Raw genomic sequence first — 10,022 nt, 5'->3', positions numbered from 1 at the left:
GCGGCGCTGTTTTCTTGTCAGGTCGGTCAGTGGAGCGGCGAAGTGACCGCGGTCACTTCGGCTCTGTCGACTGAAGAGCGCGCGTCAGGATAAGGTGTCAGGCGATCCTTGCATTAAATGCTCCTGCGATACGGTCGGTTGGCATGGCGATCTGGCCAAGGTTGCTTCTCTGCGAAGACTGGGCCTCGGGCGAGCCGAAGGTGTGTCCGTTGCTTGAGGGGGCCCTCGGGCGAGACGTGAATCCTCCGGGGTCGGCTGCCTTTGCCCGAGGCTGGGCTCGGGCGAGGCGAGATCGTGTCCCTTGAGTGGACTGGGCCTTGACCTTAATCGCGCCCATCAGGCCTTTGCAGCTTTGTGCTGATGGAGGTTACCAGCTGAGATTAGGAGTCTTGGGGGTACCCCTAATTATGGTCCCCGACAGTAGCCCCCGAGCCTCGAAGGGAGTGTTGATACTCGCTTGGAGGCTTTTGTCGCACTTTTTTGCAAGGGGACCGGCCTTTCTCGGTTGCGTTTCGTTCCGGTAGGTGCGCGCGAGCGCACCCGCCGGGTGTAGCCCCCGAGGCCTCGAAGGAGTGGTTTGACTCCTTCGAGGTCTTAACGCGTTTCGTGATGCTTCGGCCGGTCTGGTTGTTCCCTCATGCGAACTGGTCGTAACCCGGGTGCATAGTCGAGTCCCAAGTTCTCGGGCTGGTATGTTGACGCTGTCAACGGTTTGGCCGGGGCCGGGTTTGCGAGAGCAGCCCCCGAGCCTCCGCACAGAGCGAGAGGACGGTCAAGGACAGACTCGGCTTTTTTCATACGCCCCTGTGTCGCCTTTCCGCAAGGAGGAGGGGGAAAGCGCCATGTTGCCCTCGGAGGGCGCCGAACATGGTGTCTCTAGTGAGTTGCTAATGGGTAATCCGAGTGGACGCCCGTGCCCCATTCGTTAGGGGTCGGCTAGTGGCCCAGAGGCGCGCTCCAAAAGTACCTGCGGGTGATTCGCCGGACCCGGTCCCCTTTTGACGGGGTCCGAGGGCTCGATGCCTCCCTCTGGTGGGATTCCGTTACAAAATCGTTCCCGTCGGTCTCGGAAATGTCCTAGGGTACCTCGGGAGCGTAGCCCGAGCCTTGGTTATGTATCGAACGTACCCAGGGTCATCCCTCGCTCTGCGTGCTCTGAGGCGGCTGTCAGTAGGGGTGGGCGTTCGGGTTACCCGAAATTTTCGGGTCGGGTAATTCGGGTTTTTAAAATTTCGGGTTTTGAGAATCGATACCCGAAATTACAACGGGTTTTTCAATACCCAAAAATTCGGGTACCCGGAATTTCGGGTTCGGGTTCGGGTATTCCCGAACTACCCGAACTATTGTGTTGGCTTCATAAAAACACATACACCCTATTAAATTAGTATAAAAATATAGTTTGAATAATGATATACATGGACATATAAAACACAAGCAATGTACAATTACAAGTTATGCACACTTACACTTAATTATAGATGTACAAATTAAGAATTAAGCATGTCATGAGTACATGACACATGAAAGTTCGGGTAATTCGGGTATTTCGGGTACCCGATTGTGATACCCGAATTACCCAGAATAATTTCGGGTTTTGCAAGTTACTACCCGAAATTCCCGAACAAAATTCGGGTTTCGGGTATTTCGGGTTCGGGTTCGGGTATTCCGGGTTCGGGTTTCGGGTTACGGGTTTTTTGCCCAGCCCTAGCTGTCAGAACCCTTCGGGGGCCAGCCTACGAACCCCTGATCAGTAGTGGGCGCGGAGCCCGGGTGGCCTGAGGCGGCCGTTGAACCCTTCCGAGGGGCCAGCCTTCGAACCTCTGACCAGTAGTGGGCGCAGAGCCCGAGTGCTCTGAGGCGGCTGTTGAACCCTTCCGAGGGGCCAGCCTTCGAACCTCTGATCAGTAGGGGGGTTTGGGGCCCGCTTCCTTCGTGGAGAAGGATCCCTTTCGGAGTATCCCCTTTCCCGGTCCCTGTGGCAAGAGAGAGAAAGAGAAAGTGGAAAAGGATACGAAATCGAACGACGTGGCGCACCTTTTTTGACGCGGTCATTATGGTGGAGGTGAAGTGTCGCCTGCTTCGCCTGCCAAAGGTGCTGCCTGTCCTGCCGCAGAGTTAATGTGACGGGACGAGTGGTTCGCGGGGCAGCCGTTGTGCGTGCGCGAGCCATTCGAGGAACGGAACACGGGCGCGTCATCTTCACTCCATGAGAGAGGGCTCTTTTGCTGTCCCAGGAGGGGGCGTGAGCTTGCTGACAACTTGACTGCTGCTTTCGCCCGCCTGCCACCGTCATTACTGTTGGCCCATTTCTGGCCGTATCGACCGTCGCGCCTTCTCCCGCGGCTGACTGACCCATGACCGATGTGCTCGGTTGGCACCGTTGGGTCATGCGCAGGGTCGCCTCGAGTCGCGGCACCGGTTCCACAGTCGAGAAGGCGCGGTACTGGCGCGAGTGGCGGTGCAGTTTCTCGCACGTAGTAACCGGCGCGTCGGTTACATGACGTGTGGGCTTGGGCCTCCATGCTGGACGCGTCGAAGTCGAAAGGGTGCGCCCCCTTGGTGCGGTTGCATGTCGCCTGCATGGCGGTCCGCCCTTTCACCCGCTGGTCCAGGCGATAGTGGAGGGATGCTTGTAACCGCTGGGCAGCTGCGCGCACCGCGTGCGGCGGTTTTGGCTCCTTCTATCCTAGGCCAGCTTGCATGACGCGTGGGACCCAGCCCTCGTGTCGTAGGGGGGGGACCTTGGAGCGTGTTGGAGAAGACTCGGCCCGCGACGGCTGAGGACGCAAGTGGGGAGAGTCGCCTTTAAAAGGAGGGTGACCCCCTTGGATGGCAACCATGTCTTCGCACTCTCCTCATGCATCGCGCCCTTCCACCTTCCGAGCCCCCGGATGGGGAGCACTCGCGTCGCTTTCGTCTTGCTGTCGTTGGAGGAACGCAACTTCGTGGAAGTTGGTACCTTTCAGCCATCGTTCGGCTTCAAGGATTTTCATCAGGCAGCCCGGCTGCATCCCCTCACCGGTGGTCACCCAAGACGGTGACCACCAGTTTGATGGTGGGGAGAAGCGAGCCGGGCTGCGGCCTCCGCCCCTCCCTCAGCTTCAAGGATGTTCATCATCCTTGCTGGGGCGGAGAGCGAGGTGAGCTGGAGCTCTACCTCCCGCACGAGTCGGCTGGCCACCTCTTCTTCCAGCTTTTGGGGGTGGAAACCATCCTCCAGCTCTGTGGAGGAGGCGTCCTCCAGCCATGCCGGGGAAGGCAAACTGTTGCTGCCCAGCTAGGATGCAACATTCTGTCCTCGCTTTCGTGGTGAGGACGGGAGTGAGGACCTGCCGGTGCGCTTTGGGGCGGCCGGCGCTCGCTGGTGCGGCGCTGGTGGACAGGCGGACGCCGCCGTCGGTGCTGACGTGGTGGCAGCCGAAGAAAGCTTCTCCGCCGACAAGCCCGTCAGCGCTGCCCGCGGACCGACCTCCGGTTCTTTGGCTTTAATGTCTGGTTCGCGTCCCTTGAGTGGGGACGCGAACGAGAGCCTTCCAGCTGCAGCGTCCGTCCTGGGACCATCGCTGCTACTGCAGAGGTCGCTGGCGAGTCGCCCGGAGCTTGTCGCCCCGCAGGCTCTCCGGTGTGGAGGTTGTTCATACCCGCGGGGGCGGAACCGGAGTTCCGTTTGTAATGGCACCTTGAATGCCGGTGTCTGTTCATTGTGGTTGTCGGGGCCTGAACGTGTATGTATTTTTGGCATGAAGTCGTGTTTTTTCCTTATTTCGAGCACTAGGACTCGCCTGTCGGCTAACTGAACCCCTTAACCAAGTGTGAGTCGCCTCGTGCGAAGGTGACGAGTGAGGTATCTGTATCCCGGAGGCGTAGGAGTCCCTCGGCTCGGTCGGCCTTGCCGCCCGAGGCTTCTCTTGCTTAGTTAAAGGAACCCTCGGCCACTCTGCGGTGAGCCGGGGCCGAAGGCAGCGGTGTCAGCATGAACAGAGGCAGAGTTGGCTCGAAAAGAAGACTTCGTCGGCTGGAGCCTGGCCGGGCCGTCCACTGGCGGGACCAGCGCCGGAGTCGAGTTGCCGAGGCCACGAGCCGAGCTGGTGTCCTCGGGGGACAGCTGGCTGAGGCTTTGGGGCGGCCGGCCGAGCCGTCTGCTCGGGCCGGGTTCCTGGAGGAGACCCTGGCGACGATGGCCCGGGCGTGGTGCTGACGTCGTCCTTCGAAGCGGAGATCCTTCGCCCGTGTTGCCATCCGAGGCTCGGTCGGACTTCACCGAAGGTGGAGTTGACGCCGAGGGTGTTGCTGCTCCCCCTCCATCGACGTCTGAGCCTGCAGGATCGGTTCGCCTGTAGTATGCATATGTTTTTTGCGGCCGCCGAGGCCCAAACATACTGTCGTCGCGTTGTAAAGCTGTGTTTCTTTTCCTCTTGTTTCGAGTATCTGGACTTATTTGTCGGTAACAGAATTGTTTGTCCGAGCGAGAGTTACTTTTCACGGAAGGTGATGAGTGAGGTATCCGTATCCCGGAGGCATAGGAGTCCCTCGGCTCGGTTGGCCTTGCCGCTTACGTGTACTCTTGCTCGTCCGTAGGATTCTGCTATCGATATAGTCGAGAAGGCACGAAAAATCGTTTCGGCAGAAAAGTTTCTGAGCATTAAGACTTGTTTGGTCAGCGGAATCGCTTATCCGAGCGTGAGTTACTTATCGCAGAAGGTGATGAGTGAGGTATCCGTATCCCGGAGGTGTAGGAGTCCCTCGGCTCGGTCGGCCTTGGCTGCTTACGTGTACTCCGTCGTTTTCAGGATCCCTCTTTTGAAGTAGTCAAAAAGCACAAAAGACGTTCTGGCAGAAAGACCTTTTCCGAGGAAAATTTTGACGCAGAGGGGGTTCCCCCCTTCTAGCCCCCGAGGGAGGGTCGGGCTTTGCCGAGGCAAGGCTGACCCTTCCTTGATGGTTAGACTTCATATGTAAACGAGGTATATGAACGACTTGAAAACATCTTAATGGTAGAAGCGACGTAGATGTCGGATGTTCCAAGCGTTGTTGTAGACCTCGCCTTGACTGTTGGCCAGCTTGTACGTCCCGGGCTTCAAAACCTTGGCGATGACGAACGGTCCTTCCGAGGGAGGCGTGAGCTTGTGCCGCCCTCGGGCGTCTTGTCGTAATCAAAGCACCAAGTCGCCCACCTGGAGGTCTCGGGACCGAACCCCTCGGGCGTGGTAGCGTCGCAGGGACTGCTGATATCGCGCCGAGTGTAGTAAGGCCATGTCCCGAGCCTCTTCCAGCTGGTCCAGTGAGTCTTCTCGGTTGGTTCGATTGCTTTGGTCGTTGTACGCCCTCGTCCTCGGGGAACCATATTCTAAGTCTGTGGGCAAGATGGCCTCGGCCCCATAGACTAGAAAGAACGGTGTGAAGCCCGTGTCTCGGCTCGACGTTGTCCTCAGACTCCAGACCACCGAGGGGAGTTCCTTCATCCATCGCCTGCCAAACTTGTTGAGGTCGTTGTAGATCTATGGCTTGAGTCCTTGCATAATCATGTCGTTGGCACGTTCTACCTGCCCATTCGTCATGGGGTGAGCCATGGCGGCCCAGTCCACCCGGATGTGGTGATCCTCGCAGAAGTCCAGGAACTTTCTGCCAGTGAACTGGGTGTCGTTGTCGGTGATGATGGAGTTCGGGACCCCGAAGCGATGGATGATGTTGGTGAAGAATGCCACCGTCTGTTCGGACCTGATGATGTTTAGGGGTCGGACCTCGATCCACTTGGAGAATTTGTCGACGGCGACCAGCAGGTGCGTGTAGCCCCCGGGTGCCTTCTGCAAGCGACCGACGAGGTCCAGACCCCACACAACAAACGGCCAGGTGATGGGTATTGTTTGCAGACCCTGAGCGGGTAGGTGCGTTTGCCTTGCATAGAATTGACACCTTTGGCAGGTGCGGACAATTCTAGTGGCGTCGGACACCACGGTCGGCCAGTAGAAACCTTGTCGGAAAGCGTTTCCAACAAGGGCTCGAGGTGCTGCGTGATGACCGCAAGCCCCCGAGTGTATTTCTTGTAAGAGCTCCTGGCCTTCGACGATGGTTATGCATCGCTGGAGGATGCCTGAGGGGCTGCGGTGGTAGAGCTCCTTCCCGTCCCCCAACAAGACGAACGACTTGGCGCGCCGCGCCAGTCGCCGAGCTTCGGCTCGATCGAGGGGCAGCTCTCCTCGGTGGAGATATTGCAGGTACGGGGTCTGCCAGTCTCGATTAGGCAGGGCCCCATTCTGCTCTTCCTCGACGCGCAGTGCCTCACCCTCGGGGGCCGAGGGTGCCTCGGGCTGAGCCGAGGGCACCTCGGGCAGGGCCGAGACCTTCTCGGGCTCGGGCGTGTCGTTTGTCTTGACTGAGGGTTGATGTAGGTCCCGGGAGAAGACGTTCGGGGGAACCGTTGTTCGCGCCGAAGCTATCTTCGCTAGCTCGTCCGCAGTCTCGTTGTACCGCCGGACGACGTGGTTGAGCTCGAGCCCATAGAACTTGTCTTCCAGGCGCCGAACCTCGTCGCAGTAGGCTTCCATCTTCGGGTCGCGGCAGTGGGAGTTCTTCATGACTTGGTCGATGACAAGCTGCGAGTCACCGCGAGCGTCGAGGCGTCGGACCCCTAGCTCGATGGCGATGCGCAACCCGTTGACCAGAGCCTCGTACTCAGCCACGTTGTTGGACGCCGGGAAATGGAGGCGCAACACGTAGCGGAGGTGCTTCCTGAGGGGCGAGATGAAGAGCAGGCCCGCGCCTGCCCCTGTTTTCATCAGCGACCCGTCGAAAAACATGGTCCAGAGTTCCGGTTGGATCGGAGCCGTTGGAAGCTAGGTGTCGACCCATTCAGCCACAAAGTCCGCTAAGACTTGGGACTTGATGGCCTTCCGAGGGGCGAACGAGATTGTCTCGCCCATGATTTCCACTGCCCACTTTGCAATCCTACCCGAGGCCTCTCGGCACTGGATGATCTCCCCTAGGGGGAAGGATGACACCACAGTCACCGGATGAGACTCGAAGTAGTGTCGCAACTTCCGCCGCGTTAGAATCACTGCGTACAGCAGCTTCTGAATTTGGGGGTAGCAGATCTTGGTCTCGGACAGTACCTCACTAATGAAGTAGACCGGCCTCTGGACGGGCAATGCTTGCCCTTCTTCTCGTCTCTCAACCATGATCGCGGCGCTGACCACCTGAGTGGTAGCGGCGACGTAGATCAAAAGGGCTTCTCCGGCAGCGGGGGGCACCAGGATGGGTGCGTTCGTAAGGGGCGCCTTCAGGTTCCCGAGGGCTTCCTCGGCCTCAGGGGTCCAAGTGAAGCACTCAGTCTTCCTTAAGAGGCGGTACAGAGGTAGGCCTCTTTCGTCGAGGCGCGAGATGAAGCGGCTCAGAGCCGCAAGGCATCCCATGACCCTCTGTACGCATTTCAAGTCCTTGATGGGCCCCATGTTGGTGATGGTCGCGATTTTCTCCGGGTTGGCCTCGATGCCCCGCTCGGAGACGATGAACCCCAAGAGCATGCCTCGGGGGACTCCGAAGACGCACTTCTCGGGATTGAGTTTTACGCCTCTCGCCTTGAGACACCGGAATGCCGTTTCAAGGTCGGAGAGGAGGTCGGAGGCTTTCCTCGTCTTGACTACGATGTCATCGACGTAAGCCTCGACCGTTCGACCAATGTGCTCTCCGAACACGTGGTTCATGCACCTTTGGTACGTCGCACCCGCATTCCTCAAACCAAATGGCATAGTGACGTAGCAGTACATGCCAAAGGGAGTGATGAAAGAAGTCGCGAGCTGGTCGGACTCTTTCATCCTGATTTGGTGATACCCTGAGTAGGCATCGAGGAAAGACAGGGTTTCGCACCCAGCAGTGGAATCCACGATTTGATCGATGCGAGGCAGAGGGTAGGGAACCTTCGGACATGCTTTGTTTAGACCAGTGTAGTCTACACACATCCCCCATTTCCCTCCTTTCTTTCTCACAAGCACAGGGTTGGCAAGCCATTCGGGATGGAATACCTCTTTGATGAACCCTGCGGCCATCAGCTTGTGGATCTCCTCGCCTATGGCTCTGCGCTTTTCTTCGTCGAATCGGCGCAGAGGCTACTTCACGAGTCGGGCTCCAGCTCGGATATCCAGCGAGTGCTCGGCGACATCCCTCGGTATGCCAGGCATGTCCGAGAGACTCCACGCAAAGACTTCGGCGTTCACGTGGAGAAAGTCGACGAGCACTGCTTCCTATTTGGGGTCGAGCTCGGAGCCGATCCGGATCTGCTTGGAGGCGTCGTTGCTGGGGTCGAGAGGGACGGACTTAACCGTCTCTGCTGGCTCGAAGTTGCCGGCGTGGTGCTTCAAGTCTGGCGCCTCCTTGGAGAGGCTCTCCAGGTCGGCGATGAGGGCCTTAGATTCGGCGAGGGCCTCGGCGTACTCCACGCACTCCACGTCGCATTCGTACGTGTGTCGGTACATGGGGCCGACAGTGATGACCCCGTTGGGGCCCGACATCTTGAGCTTGAGATAGGTGTAGTTGGGGACATCCATGAACTTGGCGTAGCATGGCCTCCCCAGTACTGTGTGGTAGGTTCCTCGGAACTCGACCACCTCGAACGTGAGGGTTTCCCTTTGGAAGTTGGAGGGAGTCCCGAAGCAGACGGGCAGATCGAGTTGTCCGAGGGTTGGACACGTTTTCCGGGGATGATCCCGTGAAAAGGCGTCGCGCCTGCCCGGATCGAGGACAGATCGATCTGCAGGAGCCCGAGGGTCTCGGCGTAGATGATGTTGAGGCTGCTGCCTCCGTCCATGAGGACCTTGGTGAGCCTGACGTTGCCGATGGCGGGGTCGACAACGAGCGGATACTTCCCCGGGCTCGGCACGCGGTCGGGGTGGTCGCCTTGGTCGAAGGTGATGGGCTTGTCGGACCAGTCTAGGTAGACTGGCGCCGCCACCTTTACCGAGCAGACCTCCCGACGCTCTTGCTTGCGGTGCCGAGCCGAGGCGTTCGCCACTGGCCCACCGTAGATCATGAAGCAGTCGTGGACCTCGGGGAACTCCTCTGCCTTGTGATCCTCCTTCTTGTCGTTGTTGTGGGCCCTGCCACCCTCCGCAGGTGGCCCGACCTTGTGAAAGTGGCGCCGAAGCATGACGCACTCCTCAAGGGTGTGCTTGACGGGCCCCTGATGATAGGGGCACGGCTCCTTGAGCATCTTATCGAAGAGATTGGCACCCCCAGGAGGTTTCCGAGGGTTCTTGTACTCAGCGGCGGCGATAAGGTCCGCATCGGCGGCGTCGCGTTTTGCTTGCGACTTCTTCTTGTCCTTCTTCTTGGTGCCGCGCTGAGTGGACGCCTCGGGGACATTTTCCGGCTGGCGGCCCTGGGGTTGCTTGTCCTTCTAGAAGATGGCCTCAACCGCCTCCTGGCCAGAGGCGAACTTGGTGGCGATGTCCATCAGCTCGCTCGCCCTGGTGGGGGTCTTGCGACCCAGCTTGCTCACCAGGTCACGGCAGGTGGTGCCGGCGAGGAACGCGTCGATGACGTCCGAGTCGGTGACGTTGGGCAGCTCGGTGCGCTGCTTCGAGAATCGCCGGATGTAGTCCTAGAGAGACTCTCCCCGCTGCTGGCGGCAGCTTCGGAGATCCCAGGAGTTCCTAGGACGTATGTACGTGCCCGGGAAGTTGCCGGCGAAGGCTTGGACCAGGCCGTCCCAGTTGGAGATCTGCCCCGGAGGCAGATTCTCCAGCTAGGCTCGAGCGGTGTCGGAGAGGAACAGGGGGAGGTTGCGGATGATGAGGTTTTCATCGTCCGTTCCACCCAGCTGGCAGGCCAGTCGATAGTCCGCGAGCCACAATTCCGGCCTCGTCTCCCCTGAGTACTTTGTGATGGTAGTCGGGGTTCGGAACCGGGTCGGGAACGGCGCCCGTCGTATGGCCCAGCTGAAAGCCTACGGACCGGGTGGTTCGGGTGAGGGACTCCGATCCTCCCCGCTGTCGTAGCGTCCCCCACGCCTGGTGTGGTAGCCTCGGTGC

Source organism: Zea mays, chromosome 2 (assembly GCF_902167145.1).
Source record: "Zea mays cultivar B73 chromosome 2, Zm-B73-REFERENCE-NAM-5.0, whole genome shotgun sequence".
NCBI classification, from domain to species: Eukaryota; Viridiplantae; Streptophyta; class Magnoliopsida; order Poales; family Poaceae; genus Zea; species Zea mays.
This window is presented reverse-complemented; position numbering follows the sequence as displayed.